This window comes from Triticum urartu, chromosome 3A (assembly GCF_056163025.1).
Source record: "Triticum urartu cultivar PI428250 chromosome 3A, HENAU_Tu73, whole genome shotgun sequence".
Taxonomy (NCBI): Eukaryota; Viridiplantae; Streptophyta; class Magnoliopsida; order Poales; family Poaceae; genus Triticum; species Triticum urartu.
The window spans coordinates 268,149,033-268,176,160 of record NC_141875.1 but is presented as its reverse complement, the minus strand read 5'-3'; the positions used below and the strand labels follow the sequence as shown (position 1 = coordinate 268,176,160).

Below are 27,128 nucleotides of genomic sequence, written 5' to 3'. Positions count from 1 at the left end.
TGCTTTAGTCCGTGTTTTGTATGAATGGGAACACTATCTTCGCCCTCATGAATTTATCATTCATACCGATCATGAAACGCTCATGTATCTTAAGGGCCAAACCTCATGCTAAATGGAGTGAATTTATTGAGTCTTTTCCTTATCTCATCAAGTACATTAAGGGTAAGGAAAACATTGTGGCGGATGCCCTTTCCCGCATATGCATGCTTGTTACTCAACTTGAATTGGATGTCATTGGTTTTGAGCATATAAAAGACTTGTATGAGCATGACCCCACTTTTGCTACTCCTTATGCCAAGTGTTTGACGCACACCTCTTAGGAACGATATTACAACAAAGATGGCTATCTTATGAGACCTAACAAACTTTGCATCCCCGAGTCTTCTCTTCGTTTGTTGCTTTTGTAGGAATCTCATGGAGGAGGCTTAATGGGACATTTTGGATACGACAAGACGTTCGCTACGCTCTCAAAGAACTACTATTGGCCCAAGATGTTTCATGACGTCAACCGATTCACCATCCGATGCTCTACATGTCGCAAAGCTAAGTCTAAAGCTCAATCCCATGGCCTTTATATGCCTCTACCAATTCCATATCAACCATGGTAAGACATTAGCATGGAGTTTGTACTTGGTTTTCCTAGGACTAGAAATGGGAAGGATTTAGTATTTGTCGTTGTGGACCGTTTCTCAAAAATGGCACATTTCATTCCTTGCAACAAGATAGACGATGCTTCAAATGTTGCTACTCTCTTTTGTAGGGAAATATTGCATCTACATGGAGTGCCCAAGACGATCGTCTCGGACCGCGACGTCAAGTTCCTTAGCTACTTTTGGAAGACTCTATGCGCCAAGCTAGGAATCAAGCTACTCTTCTCCACGGCGTATCATCCACAAACCGACGGCCAAACGACCACACACTCTCCGCTCTACTTCGAGTAGTCATCAAGAAGAACATCAAGGAGTGGGAGGAGTGCCTACCTATCGCCGAGTCCTCCTACAACCGAGCAAGACACTCAACAACTGGCAAGTCCCCCTTCGTGGTCGTCTATGGATTCAACCTTTGTCCCCATTGGACATTCTCCCTCTACCACTCCAAGAGCGCATCAATTTGGATGCAAGTGCACGTGTGACTCATCTCAAGAAGGTGAATGAAGATACAAGACATACTATTGAGCGCCAAGTACAACGACTTGCGACCAAGCTCAACATCAAATAGCACCCCATGGTCTTCAACATTGGTGATCTCGTGTGGCTGCACCTTCGCAAGGACCGCTTTCCACAAGAACGTAAGTCCAAGCTTCGAACACGAGCGGATGGACCCTTCAAGGTTCTTGCACGCTACAACAACAATGCCTACAAGATCGACATTCCTCGCGACAAGTACTCCGTGAGCGACATCTTCAACGTCAAAGATCTCTCTCCCTACCATGGTGATGAAGAATTTGATCCGAGGACGGATCTTCTCCATGGGAGGGGAGATGATGCGGAGCATCCCAAGGTCATCCCCATGGACCTACCATCATCTCACCAAGTGCCTAGCGGACCCATGACACGAGCACGTGCAAGAGCTCTTGAAACCGAGATGACATCTCTCCTCTCACATTTCCACTTTGATGCACATGAGACATGGCTACCACCTCATATAGACACTTTGTGCATACTCAGTTATGATGGAGAAGCTAAGGAGCAAGGAGAGGAAGAGGAGGAAGATGGACATGAAGATGGAGAAGAAGAGCTACGGAAGGAATCCCAGCCACCGGACGACCGGCCGGGACCGGACGTCCGGAGCCTGAAGCAACAGCCGAGCCCCAGCGAGCGGACGTCCGGCCCGGACCGGACGACCGGTGCCCCTGCACCCGAGCCAAATGAGAGGACGACCGGCGCCAACGGACGTCCGGCGACCGGACGACCGACTACCATCAGAAATCCGCTACACCAGCATCCGAGCCAGAATGAGCAGATGACCGGCCACCCCTGAGCCACCAGACGTCCGGTCCCCAGCGGACGTCCAGCACCTAGCTGTGTCCAGTTGCAGGCTGAGGCCCATGTACCCCTCCACTTTGCCCCCCATTTGCACTAAGACTATAAATAGACCTCTCCTACCACCTAGTTAGGGTTAGCAAAGGATTAGCTCATATTTTGTGTGAGAGATTTGCTCATCCACTTGGTTACCTTCTCCTCGGATATTCGAGCCTCCATCGGAGAAGATCCTCCAAGCGGATTCAAGACCCCTTTTAGGGAAGAACTCAAGACCTCCTTTGGAGAAGAACCGGCTACCACGTATCGTCCGTTGTTGACCTTGGATCTTGTATCTCCTATTGTGTTTCGAGGATCTAGCACTTGTGTAATCATTCTTGTTGTTTTAGTGTCTCCTCTTGTGTTTCCACGTGTTTTCCCTCGTTTCCCTCCTCGTGTTCTTTGTGTTCATCGTGAGATCCGCTCCCTTTCGGGAAAGATCGACCGATTAGAGTTCCACCCTACATCAGGCCCTCAAAAAAATACAAACCGACATGTCATGCGATGTGCATGTTAAGAAACAAAGCCTACACGGGGCAGCCCAAAACCCAGCTGATACTTGCTGCCCCGGTGATAATAAATGATACCTGCTAGCTCCCCGGCCTCATTGTGAATTTATCTCCTATAATAACTATGTTGAAGCACCTAAAAATGTAACTATGTTGACAAACCCGTTGGCCCCAACGTCAGTATAGCATTAGGAGGAAGTATTTTTTCAATGAGGCACTTACTTGCGTACGGCCATAGACCTGGTGGGTCCCGACTGTCCGCCTCTCCATCTACAGTCCTCTCCAGATTCCTCTCTTTTGTTCAGCATGGTCACAACGGCAGACAGTGGCGCTGCGGCGAGCGCACAAAGGTGCAGGAGGAGGTCGGACCACCTGAGGTAGTGCCCTATTTGTAAAGAAGGTACCAAACTAGCACAGTGGCCAAGTGACACTACCCGACAGGCGACAGCTCTTCCGCCCGGGTTCGATTCCATCTGATCCAGGGAAAATATCTCCAATTTTTTTGCCTCTGCCATTATTGACTTGTGGCTCCCCATTGTCATCTACGCACACCACGTCCAACACTTGCCAAAACTTCGTCCCTAGTTTTCTCTGTTTTCGCACACTCGACATTGTTTGGGCACTTTGAAAATAGCATACCTTTTTGACTATGCATCATATGAATATGTGCTATGCATGAATGTTCACCGGCATGATCTTAACTGGCTGGTAGTTCCATTTTCGACCGTGAATATAACTTCCAACATGATGTTAACACTGTTTGAAAAGGTCGTGTTGATATAAATGCTCTGCCTCTGAAAGTTGCAGTTTCTTATCTGAAACTGAAACTTGCAGTTTCTTCTCTAAGAATCACATTGTCTGCACTTTTATACTCCTATGAAACTAAATTTTTTTAATTTCTAAAAATAGATATCTAGAATTCATGAAGTACTTCATATGCTCAATACTGCAAATCTGAAATTCAAAATACATTCATATCTGAAGGTACTCTCAAAATACACAACACAAAACACAATTCACAACCTGCGAATACTGACAACCCTAAGCTCAACCTGACAATTCACAACCTGCTCTATTATTGGGCTGGGGGGGCAGTCCCCTCCTATTCCTTGGCGGCAGACAACCACCCCGTGAGACAATGTGAATGGCGAGGGAGAGGATGGCGGGGAAGCATCGTCAGGCCAACTACTTTTCTCCTCTTGAAGTTGGGTTCGGTCAACGAAGAATCCACTAGCTCGCTCTGGCACGACACCTTCACAAACGGCACCCTGTAGATGCTCTATCCTTCAATGTCTGGTGGATGCTCCATCTAGGCTCGATACTCCCACCACCGCTCCCTCACGATCGGATTCGGTGAATCTGTTTGCTCCATGGCCCAGAGGAGCAGCTCTATGTACTCCTGTGCGACTCCCTTCGAGAGCATCGCCGCCTTTTTGCTCTATTGCAGATATTTGGCCATGGATGTCGCCGTCGCCGCTAGTTGGTCCTTGTTGTCAAACCAAGACTGTATCTCCAACATCCTAGCTAGCTTCACAGGGTCAACGTCTGCAATCCCCATGTGTCGGTTGTTCTCCTCCATCGATCTACTTCTCCACAGCACCTTCACACGCCGGTGGCGGGTTTTGAATGGAAGAGGGGAGGAGCAGCACTGGTTTTGGATTAGAATGGGAGAGGAGTGATGCTGGTTTTGGATTGGAACAGGAGAGGAGGGGCGGTGGTTTTGAAATGGAAGAGGAGAGGAGCGGTGCTGGATTTAGATTGGAACATGAGAGGAGCGGTGGTGGTTTAAGAGGAGAGGAGAGGCGCTAGTCCTGGAAGTATCTTTTTGTTTTGCGTATTTTGGGTCAAAGTTTGACCACGTACTGTATTTGACAAGAAAAATGTGAATGCATGTCACCAAATTTTTTATCGTTTAGTTCGTATATGAATGTACTTTCAAATTATCTTATTTTGCAATGTATAACATATATTTTATTTGTGAAAATCATGGTCAATTATGACCCAGAATAAAAGGGAAAGGGAAACTAGTTAATGTGGGGTCACTTTCTTAATTGAAGTTTAAATTGATTTTGATTTTGATCCTGTCACAGCGTGCCGGCCCTCTCGTCCAATCCTAAATCGCTTCCGCACGCTCCTCCCCCTCTTCTCCATTGCAAAACCACCTCCTCTCCTCTCCATCATCTCCATTCCAAAACCACCGCCCTGCCTCTCCCTTTTCTCCATTGCAAAACCACCTCCTCTCTCCTCGGACGAGGATCCCCCGATGTAGCCCATCCTGCCATTGAGACACTGACACATGGGTCCCACCAAGTGCGGGGCCCACCTGTTAGTGACCGAAAGGCAGGGAAACCTCTCCTCTCCATCATCTCCATTCCAAAACCACTGTCTCGCCTCTCCCTCTTCTCCATTACAAAACCACTCCCTCTCCTCTCCATCATCTCCATTCTAAAACCATCGCCTCGCCTCTCCCTCTTCTCTATTGCAAGACCACCATCTCTCCTCCCATCTTCCAAAGCTAGCACCAGACCACTCAGAAGGACATCTATGGAGAGAATGTAGCAGCGAATCAGGACGATCATCGGCGGCGACCAGGCAAAGTTAGCCAGGTTGAAGGAGATCCTTACTTGGTTTGGCAATGAGTGGGAGATTTCGAGGACGGTGAGGGCCATGTGGCAACGTATGTGATAGAGCGAGACGGTGGTGATATACTCTTCGGCAGCAGTCACGCCGCAGTCCTTTGAGTTCATCGAGTATCTCCTCCAGGCAATGGAGCAAATAGATTTGCCCGAGGCGAAAGTCAGGCGGAGGTGGTGGGCATATAGGTCGAAGGTCGAGCACCCAGAGGATAACGAATCACTCGAGTATGGTGTGTCATTCCTGAGTGTGCAGAGCCAGCCGGAGCCACATGAGTATTCGTTCTACCACTGCAAGAGGAGGCCAGATGGCGTGACGTCGCTTCCCCGCTGTTCTCCACGGTTCCCTCGACGCTCGCCTCATTTCAACGGCGTAGATAGGGTTTAAGGTAAGATTCACACTAACCTAATCTTCCATCTGCTCATGCTTACAATCAGTATGACACCTAATAAAAATCATGTTAACAATCAGTCTCTGAGTACTATGCCAATCAACCTAAAATAGCCCTGTACTTTTGGTCAAAGTTGTGACACTGTGTACAAATAAAGAAAAATAGATTGGTGCTTCTTTCAGAAAAGAGTACTCCCTACAAAACTGCAAATATAAGCTACTCGTATTTTTTTGAAGTCTAAGCTACTAGTATTTGGTTAGAGGATTTGCTGCCGAGAAAGAGTTGTCCACAGTGAGTGCCACACATGCCACTGGTGGTGGTGGATGCCAATTCTTAGATGGAGCAGGGTTGGTGTCGGTAATTTTTACTTAGCACCTCGCACTCTGCATATATGCCGGTTCCATCCATACATTTGTGCAGTTCCGCCAAAATGGAGCTGAATAACCCTGTTTGCACAGATAATGAAAAAGCATGATTACATTATAGTGGCACTAGTTGATGAAACATACAATAATAAATAGAAGAAAATATTGCGATAGTATCATAGTATGCCATGCTGCGAGGGCGAGATGGGCCCTGTGATGCCTCATACGGTACGCCTCATACTGGAAATCAAGTAATCAACCCAAGTATCCTCGATACACCTTCTGCCCGTGATGAACATCAGTGTACAATGGTAGTACAAGGAGGGGCCTTGAGACATTTCAATTTCTATTTTTCTGTAGATCAACAAAAATTAAGCACCCCGGTTTGCAAAAATGCTTAAACGTTAACAATGGGACTAGTTGATGAAACATATACTAACAAAGAGAAGCACTTTATTTATCTACATTGGAAATGAAATGATATAGAGGACACTCACTCTATTTTAACTGTATTATTACTTCATTTTACCAGTGGCACTAGGATCGAGCAGGTGGCAAACGAGGTGTATCGTGCATCGCAAGGATGGAGGCCGGGGGTGCATAGACTGGGATGCTGAAGCTGGCTATATCTTCCCCCATGATGTTTCTATGGTAGCATTTGGGTTGTAATCCAATCTTGGTCGAGTTGGTGCTGCGTCCCCATACCTGCCTAGCTTATGTGGTGAACTTGTCTCCTCATAGTACTCAGTCCGGTCTAGTAGTAGTTGCATAACTGCCTATTTACACTGAGATGTTGTCGGATACTGGTTCTCTATGGTAGGGTTTCTTTAATGAAATCCGAGGAAACACCCTCTTTCGATATATATAAAAAAACTGTGGCACCAGCGGTGCCAAAACATTGCCTCTAATTAATAGTGCCACTAGATTAAGGTGCAAAATAATAACATTACTGCTTTATCATGGCAGTGCTAAAACGGTAGCACAAGAGCAGACTCAACATGCAGGATCTTTGGCAAACAGTCAGACCAAAAATCCACATACCTCGTGATGGGAACCATATCTATAGTCAACGCCATCGTAGAAGGGATGACACCAGTCACCAACATGGACAATTCAATTCATGGGACCTTTTGGTGCAGTTCACCTAAAATGAAGCAATGTCCCATGAGCTAGCAGCTTCTTCATTTTTTTAAGAAAAGGGCTTCAGCCCCGGTTCCATTTCCATCAGAAAACAAAACCCACAGAGCTTCATCTTCATTAGTTGCAATAAAATTGAGCAACATCAAGGTTGGTTGTGAAGCTCCGAGAATGTTCAACTATAATTTGGATATCATTTGTGCACTTCAACTAAGATCAAGCGTGAAATGTACGTCTCTGTTTGCACAAAAAAGGTGGAAAGGAGGGTGACAAACAAGTGATGAAACATACATCAAATGAAAAGAAGCATGTTCCTTATCTGAATGGCAATCCTACAAGGACAGTAGCAATCTCTAAAGCAGCAACATTGCTAGATATTAGTGTGGGCATTAGGATTAACTATGACAACCATTAAATATGACATTACTTTAGTGGTGCCATTGCTTCATTTTACCAGCAATATTACATTAACAGCTGCTACAGAGTCCGTATTTGGGCACGAGAAAGTAGGCAAACCAGGACAGTTGCATTTTTAACGAAAATAAGCAACTTATCTTAATGGGAAATTTAGCAGGACATGAAAAAGTGCCATCGATTCATATTACTGGAGGCATTACATTGAAAACAACATTGGTTTAATGTGTCCTTACTTTTAACACTGCGACTGCTACATTCTACAAGTGGCATTACATAAGATTACTCGGGGCAACAAACATCAGAACATGATATATTTCCTTTTTCAACCAATAGATCGGGTTTATATTGAGTTTGTATTATGTTTCCCTTTATTTCCATATTAGACAAAGAGACTAGTTGGATAGCCAGTCTCTGCTACTTTTCGCCCCCATTATTTCCTCCTTCGACCAAGTCCTAGATTCAGGTAACAGATCTTCCCCACCCCCACCCCTTTCTTCCTTGTTTGAACCAAGTAGTACTAGATTCGAGTGTATGAACTACTTTTACCTCTTAGCAGTCAAAATTTAGGTGGCTTTCGAACAGCCGAGCGATCCTATCTACGAGGGGGCCTGGGAAATAGTAAAAGATTCAAATGCAGCGATGTCAGGAGCTCGGTAAGTAGAGCAATGCCGGTTTCGAAGGAAGTTATACCTGAGGGTCACCGAGATGTCGATAGGTGGGCGGCGGGAGGCAAGATCTGCCCACACTATGGAAGCGAGGAAGAAGGGGTCGGAGGCCCTCCCTAGCCAACGGGGCTTGGGAGAGAACGGCAAGGCACGCTGATCGGGACACGCCTGCAATGGGTAAGAGCCATCGTGGAGGATGACCGCTTGAACGTTGCACCTTCTCATCTTCCCCAGCGGAGAGGATCCGGCTAGATCTGTGACCAGCGGTGAGTAGAGAGAAAGAGTGTGGCCACCGCTCTCGTGTTTAGATCTGGAGAGGATGAGATAGTGTGAAGAGATCAACACTAGCAAGCAAGCGCGGAGGCCCCTGCCTATATAGTGGAGTACTAGTTTTCTTTTGTCCATCGTAGCCGGCTTGACCTTGTCAATGACTGTCGAGAAGTCTTCATGCACGTGCCCCGCAGGCACAGTTGTCGTCATTTTGATCTGAAGCACGAGATTATAACATATAACAAGAAAATATGCCACATGACAAGAAACCATAACCTCACTGCCCAAAGGAGACAACATGTGTGTGCAAATGCAATATGACCTGAATTCCATTCGGAGAGCGGCATGCCAGACCGACCGACCGTCTGCGGTGCCACACGAACGCGACAGGCGTGCTGTATACTCCGTACATCTGTACCGCCATTTTCTTGAGGCTTTGATCCATGGCACAATCCATGGATACAATATTAGTATACTGTACTATTTAAAAGTCGAGGGCGGGGCTTTCCCCACGTGGTAGGCATGGCAGTTTCGCCTAGTTGGTTCGACACAGACACGAGAAGATGAGGGAGTAGGCTACTGCAAACATTGGGCTATGTGATTTGATAGTGAGTTACTGCTAGACTGGTGGGGCCCCATGATTTGACTTGCCATTTTATCATTTTAACTACGATGCTACGACCGGCGTGAGTCTCCCAATTCCTGAGCACCTCCATGGTATACAGGGGCCTCTCCCAATGCTCCACCATGTAGAGGTTGGCTCTTGCATGAGAGCCCACTCCTCCTCTTTTTCCTTGCCTCTTTCCTCCACATATGCAAAGATGCCATGTAAGCGGACTTATAGCCCACTATTGTACTTGCTCGTATAGGTGCTAAGCCTGCCACATAGGCATAAAGCCTGATGTGGCAAGTTAATTACTCCCTCCATCTAGGTGTGCAAGTCATCTTACGAAAACTAAATAATCCCAAAACACTTAGGCGCGATGCATACATAGTTTCTTGTTTCTTGACATATCAACCAATAAGAGATGCGGGGTGTGCATGCTTTTAATGACTTGATACTACCATTTTATTGGAAGAGGACACTCCTTGGCAAATGCAATAAATACTACGAATAAAGAGATAGAGAGAAGTAAAAAAATACTCTCATAACCAACGTTATAGATAACCTTGTTGTATAAGTGATGACTATGTATGACATGCCAACATCAGATAGCCTAACGCACCGTGTTAAATCTCCAATGGCGCGACCGCGCGAGCGAGGTGACAGTCGTGGTAGGCGCGACCATGATACGGGCTGCTGGCAGCACTTGGATCTGAGATCAAACGGTCGCATGCTAAGTTGCTGAAAATTTGTAGAATAACCCTCCGAGATAGGATATTCGCCCATAGGTCTAGAATCACACCATGCGGCCGTTCGATCTCAGATCCAAGGGCTCTTGGAAGCCCGTATCATGGGAGAATGGAAAGCTTCGTATCACCTGTAATTTTCCCGACGCTTGACATGACATCGAAAGCCATTTAATTGGGCATCGAGTAGACATGACATCTAATTGGTCCCCCATAGTACTGTCCATGAATCCATTTATCCACTAGGCAAGCCACTACCCTGCCCTTCGCACGCCCCACTCAGCATTTTTACAAAAACCACTGGCAGTTCGCGCTCGTACTCGTCCACGGATGTCCTTTAACATTATGATAGTTCACTCGTAGTCGTCCCATCCTTTCACATTACGGCAGTTCCACTAATCCTAACCCTCCTCCCAAATCCATGGCGTCCCAAATCTCCATGATCGGCGGTGAATACAAGGTTAGAACCATCACCGGCGATGAGTTTGACGTCATCTACACCCGTTCTTCCACAACTGTGAAAGGATGCCTTGCTCGCTTCAAACGCATGTTCGAAAACTCAAATGATGAGTGGGTCGCTGGGCTAGATGTTGAGTACAACACAGTCCTGGGTAGCTAGAAGAATCTAAAGGAGGTAGAGAAGAAGAAGCACGCCATGATCCAGGTTTGTGTGCATGACTTATGCTTGGTATACCACATATGCCATGCCAACATTGAGTGCGAGGAATTTAAGAAGTTCCTCAAGGGTGGCCGAGTCAAATTCGTTACTTTGGACTTTAGGAACGACAAGGAAATCCTGCGTCGGATAGGCCTCATTGTAGGCAACCCCTTCGACCTCTAGAAGGAAGGGTTGGTGCCCTCCCGTGATCAGCCTTCAATGATGACCCTGCAGGAGCCATGGTTCATCCTTCGTACGGTACTCTAAAGAAACCTCCGTTCAAGTTTCATCATGCATGGGAGTGGAATGTACTAGATATAGACCACATCCACTATGCTGCAATGGATGGCAACCTTTGTTTCAATATCTACAAGGGTTGGATGAAGAGCAAGAGCCAAGTGTGCGGTTCAAGCAAAGTATCGCCCAAGAGGAAGAGGGACAAGGACGAAGTCGAGCATGTGGATCAGGAGTCCGTGTAAGGTGGCAGTGTCCTTGCTCATGGTGGTTCTAATGCAGTGTCTACCGGATTAGTTGCTTAGTTTAATTTCAGGTGTGCTTAGTTTTGTTTGAGGGGTGTGTTGTGCTGAGCTCCCAGCAGAACTATGTTATGTTCCTTCTTGTTACTTTAACTCTTCAGTACGTACTACATACTAGTATTTCTTACAGTTCATCTTTTAGTTGGTATAGTACTACCACTCGTTTCTTCACATTACATACGTGCAATATATATGGCCAACATCATATAGCCAGCAGTTTAGTTGTCAAAGAATTTCAGGGTGCTTAGTTTTTTTTGAGGGGTGTATTGTGTTGGACACCATTATTGTGATTCAAATCTCTTTGGCCATTTTATAATGACATAAATACCGATGGACCAACATGCCAGCTCTCCCTCTATCTTGCTACAGTAAAATAAAGTGTGGGGCCTACTTGATCCCAACAACGTTCTTATTTTCCTGTAAAATTATTCGCTTGGTTAGTCCTGACAAGCGGGGCCACACTTATCATTGTGAGAATCGGCTTATTTTTGTCATATAACATGGTCAATGGGTTTGATGTCAAAATAACAATGTCTAATGGCATTTTTGAGCAAACATCTAACTTAACGATGACATTTTTGAGATATCTAATTGCATTTTTGAGCAGGCATCTCACGGATCGATGGCATTTTAGAGTAGTTGTAACTTCTAATGGCAAAACTGAGTAGTGATACACAACTTGTGGCATAAATAATAAGAACCCAAGAATTAAATAGCTATGCTAATTTCTTTAATATAATTTAGAACCCCTTTTGAGCACGTACTAGCTTTTTTAATAGTACTATATGCATAATTTGGCGATGAGTGCTCTCTATATGTACCACCTTTTTTTCTTTAATTTCATCTTGTTAATTTTTCTCCATGGCGCACTCCATCGGTACTTCTACTGTACAAAAGTATACCTTTTTTTAAAAGGCTAGAGGGCGGGCAGTCTAGCTTGGTCGGTTTGAAGAGAGGCGAGGGCCTTTGTGATTTGACGGCTCATTACTGCTGGAAGGCGGGGCCTTGTTATTTGACTGCTTGTATAAATGTGCTGACGGCCTATGGAGGAGAAAGAACCGTGCGGTATACTCAAGTTTTCCACTGGAGTAGTATGATGGAGGAGCATGAAAACGGCAGCCCAGTGCCATATGGCGATAAAAAATGATCTAATTTGCTAGTCATCTCATTGTTAGCATTGTTCTATTCATGCCTCGTAGAGAACATGACACGTGCAGCGGAACACCCGAAGCAAAAGGAGAAACATAGGAGCAAAAGAAGAAGGAAGATTATAACCCAAAAAAATGAAGGAAGACGCACACACAAGTCTGGGGCGCTGCTCTCTACTACATGAAGGGTTGTTGGCCACATAGTCCTAACTGCTTCTTCATCGCCTCCACAACCTCCATCTCCTTGCGCGTCTCCTCCACCATCTCTTCATTCTGTCCATGACGCGGGGTTTCTCGACATGAGCCTTCATCATCTGTTCCACGACCGCATTACGTACCTTGACAGCAGCCGGGTGCTTGATGTGGAGCTTTGCCAACTCCTCCTTATGTTCCATGATGAGGTCCTGCATCATCTTCATCGAGGAACTACTATTCTCATGCAGCTTCTTCCAGCCGGTGTTCTCCTCCTTCAACAGGTCGAGCTCGTGGCAGAGCTTCGCCTTGTCCTCCTGAAGTTGCAGGATTTCGCCGGTTGCCTCCTTCGCTGAGGCAATTCTCTTCTGCAGCATCACCAAGCCGTGGATGAACTCCTTCTGCTTATTGAGCTCAGCGGGCATGTCGTCGAGGCTCTCCTTCAGCAGCTCCACCAAGCCGTGGATGAACTCCTTCTGCTTATTGAGGTGCTTATTGAGCTGATCGGGCATGCCGTCAAGGGATAATGACTCTAGCGCCTCCAGCTCAGCATGTTCGCCTCCGCGGCTAGGGCACTCCTGGGAGCCATCTCCTGCCCGTGAGAGATCTTTCGAGGTCTCTGCGTGGCGGCGAGCCCCCTCTTTTTTTCTGTAGCCTTGGTTGCCGCTCCCTTATTACGAGTAGTTCTCGACTTTGAGCTCTGCATACCGGCCATGGCAAGGACGGACGAAGAAGAAGGACTTATGAGGAGGAAGGTAGAATAATTTTCGGTTAGGTAGTTCCTCTTTTTATAACCTAAGTACTAGCACTAGTACTAAAAATGCATAGTGGGAACACGTTTAGGTTTGGTACGTACTAGTAGGTGTGAGCAGGCTTGCACTTAATTTTAGCACCAGTACTTTGGAATGTGATGGGCATAAGGTAAAGATTAATTGATGGTTTTGGTTTCGAGGCCCAAAACGGCTCCTGGTGAGTATAGTGGAACATAAATTTCAAGTATTCCATCCATCTCAGTTTACAAGGCTTGCACGTGTATCTTGGTCATCAATGTAACTTATATAAAATAAATTGTTTAACATAAAAAAATATATCATTAAAACAAGAATATTTGAAGTTTGTAATGATATATTTTTCGTAATGTATGCACCTTATTAAGTTGGTCAAATTAACGACCTAGGTACACGTGCAAGACTTGTAAACTGAGATAGAGAGAGTACTACACTGCTCAAATGCGGTCACACAAGTCCGTGATGTAACTGGTCATACATGTCAGACCAAGCCGATGCGTGTCCCTTCGGTGAGACGCGGGTCCGACCGACAGTCTGTTGGTGCGACCGACCGTAAAGTATTACGCGATGGAGACTTCTGGTTGTGGCTTCAGTTGATTGTCATGAACAAGCATTCTAAAACTAGTGATAAATCACTTACCATCTTTTTCCAAACGACCAAGTATTTTCATAGGAATACAATACATATATGATGGAGTGATTGTCAAGGTTGCAAACTGACATGGAGTTGCAAGTTCACTGCAGCAGCAACCAACTAGGTCACTGCATCGTTGGCGCGGAAGCAGGGTAGCTCACCTCGCCTATGATGCATGCCCAGCGGTGCCGCCGCAACTGGTACCGGCATTGGGCTTTCCTACCGCCTATTTGAACAGTTGCGCCGGCTCCTCATGCCATTGCATAGGCATGCACATTCCTTCCTCCGCAATTGACTCCGTGATTATGATCCTGCCATTAGCCCTAGCTTGAAATCAACGCGACGCTACCAGATGTTGACATCCCTCAGCATCTCTCCCCTGAGATCGACTTGCGCCTCCGCCTTGTGCTGCGCCAAGCGCAACTCCTTGGAACTTCTGTCCAATCGATGCGACGCTTCCTCGATCCGATTTTCCCTTGCTGCCCACCACCTGAAACGCAGCCCTGGCATGTCCTCCGGCGCCACCGATCTGTGATTCCAGAGCAATGGATCCCCTCTGAAACACATGTGGGTTTCGCTCAAAGGTGGCAGTGCTTCGGGCCGCAGCGAGAGGGCAGCCCGCGGGATCCTGGTATCTAAGGGATTATCCATGGCGGGATCCGGTGGGCGAGGCCGGGAGGCGAGACTAGGCGCTGGGAGAGCCCTACGAGGCTAAGATAAAGATAATATTACTCCACTCCGTCCATATTTAAATACAAAGGCCGCCAACAGTAGCCTTGGAAAAAATTGATCATGCTACATGCGTCCTGGTTTATTGGCCCCCTTTTTTGTGCCACTTTTTATGACATGCATAAATATTATGTTACTTACAATTATGGTCAAAAATTGGCACAAAATATGAAGGAGACCAACGGAAGTACTAGCAACCATGATTTAACTACTCACATGCGCGCAGTGGAGTAGTAATGTCTTTCTTCCGCCCTCACATCCACTCATTTTGCATGCGCTGTATTAATTGACCATCAATGAAGTGAAGGACTTTACACGCGTCAAATTATCACATGGGGTGGATCTTCATACAAAAATGCGTCCCCCCATGTGCCCGCGTGTGCGTGCGAGGGAATGAGTGCGTGTGTGGTGTGCATGCATGCACATCTTCGCTTCGTGCATGTACCGCCAGTGTGGCTCGGAGAGGACGAGTACATTCTTCTAGAACAAGCAGCACGTCACTGTGATCAATCAACACAAGGAGGTCGCGACAACAACTCCACATGTGCCACGTGGCTTCATGAACTGTAAGATACACTGTGTAGAATGCCATTTGAATCCTAATTTGCGTGTTTTGCACATACTCGAAGTACTAGTAAGGTACACGTCCATAGCACGCATCAGATTTGGCAACCAAATTACGAATAAATACCACACTATAGCATGTAAGCTCTGAGTCATATATGCCTGATGTAGACCTTCGTTTAATTCTTATAATTCATCTCATTAAAAATAAATTAGTTTTTATAAAAAATCTAGGGCCTCTTTCATTTGTAGGTTTTCAAAAACGCGGGAATAGAAAAACATGGGATTAGAGTGGAGTGTCATCTTGAATCCTATAGGATTGTACGAGTGTTTGATTGTGCATAGAAAAAACACAGGATACTTTCAAAGAGGTTTGAGTGAATGGGATGTTTCCGATGAAATCTAGTGCAAACGAATCCTATGAAAAATTCCTATGGTTTACAATCCTACGAATCAAACAACCAAGATAGGAAAAATTCCTAAGGATTAGAATCCTCCAAAATTCCTTTGATAATCCTTTGAATCAAAGAAGCCCTTACTCTATTTTATGATTCGTGGAATTGTGCGTTTTAAATCATAAAGTAAAAAACAAATAATGGAAATTCAACTAGAAAAAAAGTTTGGGTGGTTATGATACGGAAGATTCTAGAACAAATGTGAAGCACTTGTGTTTTGATGTTTGTGCATTATGCTTAAGTTCAACCATGGAGTCTGCTAGATTGTACATGTGGCAAAATCTGGTGGGGGGCTAGTAGATGGTGCGAGGGGCCAAATGGAGGGAGACTATGAAGGAGTGCACAAGTGCGAGACCGATATTTAAAGAGAGGGGGCGAGAACGTGTGTCGTTGCGCACAGTTAGCAGGGCCATGAAAAATAAATGAGCTAGGGGGCCAAGCATTGCTAATCCTTTACGAGGAGGGCCAATTCATCAACTTAAACCATTTTACCAGCAATTGTCTAATGATCACATTCATATTAGCCTCGATATATAGTGATGTTAGGGGGGGCAGGGCCCTTGCTGCCCCTGTCTTCGCCAATGCGTGTGCGTCAGAGAGATGAAGCGGAAGGCATGGATGATGAGAGGGGGACGTTGGATATATAATTAATGTGTGTGTATTAGCTATGTAATCCTATATAGAGAGGTATAGATTGATCGATGTGGACGTGGGAAAGAGGGTGAGATCTCACTAGATATATAGATTGATCGGTTTGTGTGGGAAAATGTGAAAGACCTAGCTATATATACACACAAATAGAGGAACATCGATATTTGCACATGCATGTGAGAGATAAAGAATGCCCGATATGATGGAGAGCGGGAGGTGTGTGTGTGCATGCATGGGAGACCGACCGGAAGAAAAAGATTGCATGTGTCCGATGGATAATGCCGACTGGTACTGTGTGTGCATGTATGCACGGGAGAAAGTTAGTGGTACAATTATAAAAGAGAAGATGACTGTGTGGGTGTAAAAGATTAGTTGAGGTCATAATCAATGTCAAGTTGAATTCAAATATTTGAATAAGAGATCATGATGTTTGAAACCCATGCATGCATGAATATAACTGAGATATGCACGGTGTGGTTTGGAAACGAGCATGTTGTACTATATACACATTGAACAAGGTCAGACTAATTTGAATTTGAGATATCGATGGCAGACATCGTTTGGTCAAATTGCATCCGTGCATGGACACACTATTATAGTTGGAGATGATGGGTGGCTTTGACATCACATATCTATATCTATATGTTGGTGAACGCAGTAATTTCAAAAATTTCCTACGCACATGCAAGATCATCGTGATGCATAGCAACGAGAGGGGAGGGTTTCGTCCACGTACCCTCGTAGACCATAAGCGGAAGTGTTATGAGAACGCGGTTGCTATAGTTGTACGTCTTCACGATCGGACTGATCCAAGTACCGAATGTACGGCACCTCCGAGTTCAGCACACGTTCAGCTCGATGACGTCCCACGAACTCCGATCCAGCATACTTCGAGGGAGAGTTCCGTCAGCACGACGGTGTGATGACGGTCATGATGATGCTACCAACACAGGGCTTCGCCTAAGCATCGCTATGATATGACCGAGGTGGATTATGGTGGAGGGGGCACCGCACACGGCTAAAAGAACAACTGGGCAACTTGTGTGTCTTGGGGTGCCCCCTACCCCTGTATATAAAGGAGCAAGGGGTGAGGACGGCCGGCCCTAGCAGGGCGCGCCAAGAGGAGGAGTCCTCCTAGTGGGAGCAGGACTCCCCTTTCCTAGACACACTAGGAGGGGGAAGGAAGGAGTGGGAGAGGGGAAATGCCAGGGGGCGCCCCCCCCCCCCCCCCCGACACTCAAGGGGAGGGGAACGCGGCCCTGCCCTGGCTGGCCCCTCTCTCTCTCCACTAGGTCCCAACAAGGCCCATTAACACCCGGGGGGTTTCGGTTACCCCCCCCCCCCCTCGGCACTCCGTTAAAATCCTGATTTCACCTGGAACCATTCCGATGTCCAAATATAGGCTTCCAATATATCAATTTTTATGTCTTGACCATTTTGAGACTCCTCGCCCGGTCTGTGATCATATCGGGGCTCTGAACTACCTTCGGTACATCAAAACACACAAACTCATATTACCGATCGTCACCAAACTTTAAGTGTGCGAACCCTACGGGTTTGAGAACTATGTAGACATGACCGTGACTTGTCTTCGGTCAATAACCAATAGCGGAACCTGGATGCTCATATTGGTTCCTACATATTCTACGAAGATCTTTGTCGTTCTAACCGCATAACAACATACGTTGTTCCCTTTGTCATCGGTATGTTACTTGCCCGAGATTCGATCGTTGGTATCTCAATACCTAGTTCAATCTCATTACCAGCAAGTCTCTTTACTCGTTCCGTATTACATCATCCTGCAACTAACTCATTAGTTGCATTGCTTGCAAGGCTTATAGTGATGTGCATTACTGAGAGGGCCCAGAGCTACCTCTCCGACAATCGGAGTGACAAATCCTAATCTTGATCTATGCCAACTCAACAAGTACCATCGGAGACACCTGTAGAGCACCTTTATAATCACCCAGTTACGTTGTGACGTTTGGTAGCACACAAAGTGTTCCTCCATTACTGGGGAGTTGCATAATCTCATAGTCATAGAAACATGTATAAGTCATGAAGAAAGCAATAGCAACAAACTAAACGATCATCGTGCTAAGCTAACGGATGGGTCAAGTCAATCGCATTATTCTTAAATGATGTGATCCCGTTAATCAAATGACAACTCATGTCTATGGTTAGGAAACATAACCATCATTGATTGAACGAGCTAGTCAAGTAGAGGCAAACTAGTGACACTCTGTTTGTCTATGTATTCACACATGTACTAAGTTTCCGGTTAATACAATTCTAGCATGAATAATAAACATTTATCATTATATAAGGAAATATAAATAACAACTTTATTATTACCTCTAGGGCATATTTCCTTCAGTCTCCCACTTGCACTAGTGTCAATAATCTAGATTACACAGTAATGATTCTAACACCCATGGAGTCTTGGTGCTGATCATGTTTTGCTCGTGAGAGAGTCTTAGTCAACGGGTCTACAACATTCAGATCCGTATGTATCTTGAAAATCTCTATGTATCCCTCCTTGACTTGATCGTGGATGGAATTGAAGCTTCTATTGATGTGCCTGGTTCTTTTGTGAAATTTGGATTCCTTTGCCATGGCAATTGCATCAGTATTGTCACAAAAAAATTTCATTGGACCCGATGCACTAGGTATGACACCTAGATCGGATATGAACTCCTTCATCCAGACTCCTTCATTTGCTGCTTCTGAAGCAGCTATGTACTCCGCTTCACACGTAGATCCCGCCACGATGCTTTGCTTAGAACTCCACCAACTAACAGCTCCACCGTTCAATAAAAATATGTATCCGGTTTGTGACTTAGAGTCATCCGGATCAGTGTCAAAGCTTGCATCAACGTAACCAGTTATGACGAGCTCTTTGTCACCTCCATAAATGAGAAACATATCCTTAGTCCTTTTTAGGTATTTCAGAATGTTCTTGACCGCTGTCAAGTGATCCACTCCTGGATTACATTGGTACCTCCCTACTAAACTAATAGCAAGGCACAGATCAGGTCTGGTACACAACATTTCATACATGATAGAGCCTATGGCTGAAGCATAGGGAACATCTTTCATTTTCTCTCTATCTTCTACAGTGGTCGGGCAATGAGTCTGACTCAACTTCACACCTTGTTACACAGGAAAGAACCCTTTCTTTGCTTGATCCATTTTGAACTTCTTCAAAACTTTATCAAGCTATCTGCTTTGTGAAAGTCCAATTAAGCATCTTGATCTATCTCTATAGATCTTGATGCCCAATATATAAGCAGCTTCACCGAGGTCTTCCATTGAAAAACTCTTATTCAAGTATCCTTTTATGCTACCAGATATTCTATATCATTTCCAATCAACAATATGTTATCCACATATAATATTAGAAATCCTACAGAGCTCCCACTCACTTTTTTGTAAATACAGGCTTCTCCACAAGTCTGTATAAAACCATATGCTTTGATCACACTATCAAAATGGTTATTCCAACTCCAAGATGCTTGCACCAGTCCATGGATTGATCGCAGGAGCTTGCACACTTTGTTAGCTCCCTTTGGATCGATAAAACCTTCGGGTTGCATCATATACAACTCTTCTTCTAGAAATCCCTTTAGGAATGTAGTCTTTACATCCATTTGCCAAATTTCATAATCATAAAATGCGGGAATTGCTGACATGATTCAGACGGACTTAACCATCGCTACGGGTGAGAAAGTCTCATCGTAGTCAACTCCTTAAACTTGTCGAAAACCTTTGCAACAAGTCGAGCTTTGTAGACAGTAATATTACCGTCAGTGGCAGTCTTCTTCTTGAATATCCATTTATTCTCGATGGCTTGCCAATCATCGGGCAAGTCAACCAAAGTCCACACTTTGTTCTCATATATGGATCCCATCTCAGATTTCATGGCCTCAAGCCATTTTGCGGAATCTGCGCTCATCATTGCTTCCTCATAGTTCATAGGTTCGTCATGGTGAAGTAACATTAGTTCCAGAACAGGATTACCAAACTACTCTGGTGCGGATCTTACTCTGGTTGACCTACGAGGTTCGGTAGTAACTTGATCTGAAGTTACATGATCTTCATCATTAGCTTCCTCGCTAATTGGTGTAGGAGTCACAGGAACAGATTTCTGTGATGAACTACTTTCCAATAAGGGAGCAGATACAGTTACCTCATCAAGTTCTACTTTGCTCCCACTCACTTCTTTCGAGACAAACTCCTTCTCTAGAAAGGATCCATTCTTAGCAACGAATGTATTGCCTTCAGATCTGTGATAGGAGTTATACCCAACAGTCTCCTTTGGGTATCCTATGAAGACACATTTCTCCGATTTGGGTCTGAGCTTATCAGGTTGAAGCTTTTTCACATAAGCATCGCAGCCCCAAACTTTAAGAAACGACATCTTTGGTTTCTTGCCAAACCACAGTTCATAAGGCGTTGTCTCGACGGATTTAGATGGTGCCCTATTTGACGTGAATGCAGCCGTCTCTAAAGCATAACCCCAAAACGATAGCGATAAATCAGTAAGAGACATCATAGATCGCACCATATTTAGTCAAGTACGATTATGATGTTCAGACACACCATTACGCTATGGTGTTCCGGGTGGCGTGAGTTGCGAAACTATTCTGCATTGTTTCAAATGAAGAACAAACTTGTAACTCAAATATTCTCCTCCACGATCAGATCGTAGAAACTTTATTTTCTTGTTATGATGATTTTCCACTTCACTATGAAATTATTTGAACTTTTCAAATGTTTCAGACTTATGTTTCATCAAGTAGAAATACCCATATCTGCTCAAATCATCTGTGAAGGTGAGAAAATAACGATACCCACCGTGAGCCTCAACATTCATAGGACCACACACATCAGTATGTATGATTTCCAACAAATCTGTTGCTCGCTCCATAATTCGGGAGAACGACGTTTTAGTTATCTTGCCCATGAGGCATGGTTCGCATGTACCAAGTGATTCATAATCAGGTGATTCCAAAAGTCCATCAAAATGGAGTTTCTTCATGCGCTTTACACCAATTTGACCTAAACGGCAGTGCCACAAATAATTTGCACTATCATTATCAACTCTACATCTTTTAGCTTCAATACTATGAATATGTGTATCACTACTATCGAGATTCATCAAAAATAGACCACTCTTCAAGGGTGCATGACCATAGAAGATATTACTCATATAAATAGAACAACCATTATTCTTAGATTTAAATGAATAACCTTCTCGCATCAAACAAGATCCAGATATAATGTTCATGCTCAATGTTGGCACCAAATAATAATTATTTAGGTCTAAAACTAATCCCAGAGGTAGATGTAGAGGTAGCGTGCCGACCGCGATCACATTGACTTTGGAACCATTTCCCACGTGCATCGTCACCTTGTCCTTAGCCAATCTTCGCTTAATCCGTAGTCCCTGTTTCGAGTTGCAAATATTAGCAACAGAACCAGTATCACATACCCAGGTGCTACTGCGAGAATTAGTAAGGTACACATCAATAACATATATATCACATATACCTTTGTTCACCTTTCCATCACTACTAGGGAAAACCTTATACACAGACGCTTACTAGAAGCGTGCTGTATTTACCCACGCTACTGCTAATTACAAGTAGCGCGCCATACTGACCCTTGCTACTAGTAAATATTTACTAGTAGCGTCTGGGGAAGAAAACGCGCTATTAGTAAATATCTTCCACGGACAGGATATACTAATAACGCGGATGACAAAACCTGCGCTACTACTAAGCGAATAGCTGTAGCGATTTGAGATACCCACGCTACTACTAAGCGTGTCCACCACCGCACGCGGATCGACCCCCACCCCCACCAAACTCTCTTGCACAAATCCCTGGAAAAAAACTCTCTCGCGCGACCCCCAGTACCCCTCGGTCGATCTCCTCCCCCACCCCACAGTCGATATCCTCCCCCAGATCTCCTCGCCGTCGCCCACCTCCTCTCTCTCTCCCCTAATTACGCCGCCCCCAACCTCTCCTTCGCTCCAAAGGCTGCAGATCGAGCCGACAAGCTTCGGTTGGTTGAGGCCATCTCCGTGGGATGCCCTCGTCGTCCATCCATGGAGACCCTTCCTCCCCTCCGGCCAGATTCGTCCTCGGCTCGAGCTGCTCAGCCGGCGCCCAGATGCGCGGAGCCTTCCTCCTCCACAACCACGCGGCGGCAGCGGCAGAGCCATGGACCTGAAACCCTAGCCCACGGAGCGAGATCGCCATGGATCTGCAAGCAGGAGGAGGCGCATCCATGGGTACAAATCCCTCATCTTCCCCCATCTCTCCCTCCCTCTCTAACCCCCGTCCGTCTCCATGACCAGGACCAGGACAACGCACGCCACTAACAGCAGCACCAAAGTTCGGTCTTCTCCATGGGTATGGAGATCCGTCCAGTTATATCACTTGATTGTATATGTTATATAACATGATACTTTTCTTACTTGGCAGATTACTATTCGTATATGTATATTCAGGGCCATAATGTATTCTCCCTTTTGCAATGCTACCAGAGGATCCCTGCAAAAAAAAGGTACATGGGGATAGCATATTTAAGTTCAGATATGCCACATAGTAGAAACATTTGTTTTTCAGGTTTTTGTAGCAATTACTGTGATGGAACATGCAATGTTCTCTTATATTTAGCTAATAATCAACTGTGAATAGGCTGAGTTTGTAATTATCATTAATCACACTAGGATCCATTTCGGTTGATATATGCAACAAAATGAATTTGTGGTGGTTTTGAACACTTGGGAGGTACTTTTATTCTAGAGGAAAAAGGGTTTGTGGTTTTTTCGTCCAAATCAAGCATCATATCAGGTTGCTACCTACATGTTCTGTTGAGTAACGGAAACAATACATTCATGTATATGGATTGGTAGTCCTCAATCAATATTCAATCATGACTTGATTTATCTTGCCCGTTTCTTATACAAGAAACACTTTCAGATTAAAAGAGTCCACTGGTAGTCATTTTGTAGACTGTATGACACTGTCTGGCAGCAGCATCCCTCCCCCCATAATGCTTTAGTATTCTTATTACATGGTTGGCTATTTGAGGGTAAGCTTTTGTGTGCATCGGTAGAGTATATGTATGACACTGTGTCCTTGTTTTTATCACTTCAGTCTAGTTTGTCTTCAACAAGTACTACTCTCTGTTTAGAGAAGATGCACTCTCTGTTTAGTTTTTGGCCAGCTCAATTTGCAAGTTTGTATAGTCACTATGCTCTTCAAATAGTAGATTCATGGACTTTGTTATCTTTGAAAATGTGGAAGATATCAAGGTATTGAAGTGACTACTTAGAAAAATGGATCGATAGAAAACTATCGGAAGAATTATGCCTCTAACTCCTTATGTGGTTCGTATGTGTTGTTTCTTTTTAGGGCTTCCAACACAAAAAAATTGCTTCTAATCTTTTGTGTTATCTTTTGTCATGGAAGTAGCTATGTGCTGCTTTAGTGTGTAGTTCAGTTGTGCATTACGGCTTAAATAAGAATCTCGGGAAAAATTTGTAGCACATTGGCACCGACATGTACCGCGTTGTTTTTCTGTGTCGTTCTTCTATAGAAACTGAAGTTTTTGAACCTCTGTTGGTAATGTTGTAGGGTTCTGGTGGCGATGCTGACGGTCGTCGAGAGGTTCATGGACCGGATGGTGTCGTGGCTGCCGATGTATGGAGAGGTGAAGTTGATGCTCGTCCTCTACCTCTGGAACCACAACACATGGGTAAGCAGTCGACCAGACACCCCGAGCCCGAGAGATTATCAACATTTAGATACACTTGATTCGGTATGTGGCCAATTCTGAATCTAAATCTTAATGGTGTTCGGGTTTCAGGGTGCGGGGCACGTGTACGAAGGCTTCCTCCGTCCGTTGGTGGCGAGGCACGAGGACAACATCGACCGATGCCTGCTGGAGCTGAGGGCCAGGGTGAGGGACGTGACGGCGTCACAACGGCGGCTGTTGTCCATCAGGTGTGGCTCGTCGAGGCTGCCCAGTGTGTTTCGTCGCAGCTGCAGGTCACGAGATCAGTCCGGGCAGGCGCCGCACATTGACGAGTGATCCAATATTTTGATCGGACCATAATAACTAACGTGTCACATTCTCTAGCATCTAGAAGTAGTGGTAAAATTCTGAATTTGCATGGCAAGCACCACTTACGTAGGTAGCTTCCACGCATAGTTTATACTCTTACGCCTATAAAGGATAGGAATTAAGCATGAGTTATGGCTACAATGAGGAACTGTGTACAATTTATACTCTTACACATATAAAGGATAGGAATTATGCATGAGTTATGGCTACAATGAGGAACTGTGTGATAGTAGATACGGCAACTGTGTGATAGGTTGATTTTTTTTTAATTTCTAATAAGTTAGTAGTAGCGTGGGAAAAAATTGCGCGCTACTAGTATTTAGTATACTAGTAGCGTTGGTACTCAAGAAACGCTACTACTATTATGTTAGTAGTAGCGCGGGTCTATAATAGCAGTAGCGTGGGTGCTACCCGCGCTACTACTAACTTTTAGCTGTAGCGCGATACTAGTAGCGTGGGTACCCTCGCTACTAGTAGCTAATTTACCCACGCTACTAGTAGCCTTTTCCCTAGTAGTGCATCCTTCTTATCCGCCAAATACTTGGGGCAGTTCCGCTTCCAGTGACTAGTCCCTTTGCAGTAGAAGCACTCAGTCTCAGGCTTAGGACCAGACTTGGGCTTCTTCACCTGAGCAGCAACTTGCTTGTCGTTCTTCTTGAAGTTCCCTTTCTTCCCTTTACCCTTTTTCTTGAAACTGGTGGTCTTGTTGACCATCAATACTTGATGCTCCTTCCTGATTTCTACCTCTGCAGCCTTTAGCATTGCGAAGAGCTCGGGAATTGTCTTATTCATCCCTTGCATATTATAGTTCATCACGAAGCTCTTGTATCTTGGTGGTAGTGATTGAAGAACTCTGTCAATGACACTACCATTAGGAAGATTAACTCCAAGTTGAGTCAAGTGGTTGTGGTACCCAGACATTCTGCGTATATGTTCACTGGCAGAACTATTCTCCTCCATCTTGTAGCTGTAGAACTTATTGGAGACTTCATATCTCTCAATCCGGACATTTGCTTGAAATACTAACTTCAACTCGTGGAACATCTCATATGCTCCATGACGTTCAAAACGTCATTGAAGTCCCGGTTCTAAGTCGTAAAGCATGGCACACTAAACTATCGAGTAGTCATCAGCTTTGCTCTGCCAGATGTTCATAACATCTGACGTTGCTCCTGCAGCGGGTTTGGCACCTAGCGGTGCTTCCAGGATGTAATTCTTCTATGCAGCAATGAGGATAATCCTCAAGTTACGGACCCAGTCTGTGTAATTGCTACCATCATCTCTCAACTTTGCTTTCTCAAGGAACGCTCTAAAATTCGACATAACAACAACACGGGCCATCTATCTACAACAACATAGACATGCAAAATACTATCAGGTACTAAGTTCATGATAAATTAAAGTTCAATTAATCATATTACTTAAGAACTCCCACTTAGACAGACATCCCTCTAATCATCTAAGTGATCACGTGATCCATATCAACTAAACCATGTTCGATCATCACGTGAGATGGAGTAGTTTTCAATGGTGAACATCACTATGCTGATCATATGTACTATATGATTCACGCTCGACCATTCGGTCTCAGTGTTCTGATGCCATATCTTCATATGCTAGGCTCATCAAGTTTAACCCGAGTATTCTGCGTGTGCAAAACTGGCTTGCACCTGCTGTATGTGAACGTAGAGCTTATCACATCTGATCATCACGTGGTGTCTTGGCACGACGCACTGTAGCAACGGTGCATACTCAGGGAGAACAGTTATACCTTGAAATTTAGTGAGAGATCATCTTTGAAACACATTAAAACTGAAGCAAAAGTAAACCATAGACATGCTAAATGGGTTGAATTCATTGAGACTTTCCCTTATGTCATTAAACACAAGAAGGGTAAAGAAAATGTTATTGATGATGCTTTGTCTCGTCGTTATACTATGATTTCACAAATTGACTTTAAAATATTTGGTTTGGAGACCATCAAAGATCAATATATGCATGATGCCGAATTTAAAGATGTATTGCAGAATTGTAAGGAAGGGAGAACTTGGAACAAGTTCGTTCTTAATGATGGATTTGTGTTTTGTGCTAACAAGTTATGCATTCCAGCTAGCTCCGTCCATCTTTTGTTGTTGTAGGAGGCGCGTGGAGGAGGATTAATGGGACACTTTGCCATCAAGAAGACGGAGGATATAGTTGCTACACAGTTCTTTTGTCAAAAGATGAGGCGGGATGTTGAGCATTTTGTTGCTCGCTGCACTACATGTCAAAAAGCTAAGTCACGACTCAATCCTCATGTTTATATATGCATTTGCCTGTACCTAGTGTTCCTTGGGAGGATATATCTATGGACTTTGTTGTAGGTTTACCTCGAAAAAAGAAGGGGAGAGATAGCATATTTATTTTCGTGGATAGATTCTCAAAAATGGCACACTTTATACCATGTCATAAAAGTGATGATGTTGTTAATGTTGCTGATTTGTTCTTTCGTGAAATTATTCGGTTGCACGGTCTGCCAAATACTATTGTTTCAGATCGTGATACTAAATCTCTTAGCCACTTTTGGAGATGTTTATGGGCTAAATTGGGGACTAAACTACTTTTTAGTACTACTTGTCACCCATAAACTGATGGAAAAACTGAAGTAGTCAATAGAACGTTGTCTACTATGCTTAGGGTTGTTTTGAAGAAAAATAAGAAAATGTGGGAAAAATGCTTGCCTCATATTGAATTTGCTTATAATCATTCATTGCATTCTACTACTAAGATGTGCCCTTTTGAAATTGTGTATGGTTTCCTACCTCGTGCACCTATTAATTTGTTGCCTCTTCCATCTTCGGAGAAGGTTAATTTTGATGCTAAAGAACGTGTTGAATTG

At 44.6% G+C, this 27,128-nt stretch overlaps 1 pseudogene; it reads left to right on the top strand.

Annotated features, from left to right (window-relative positions):
* The first annotated feature begins 22,405 nt into the window (after positions 1-22,405).
* Positions 22,406-24,210, top strand: LOC125506975 (HVA22-like protein i; annotated as a pseudogene).
* Positions 24,211-27,128: the final 2,918 nt, after the last annotated feature.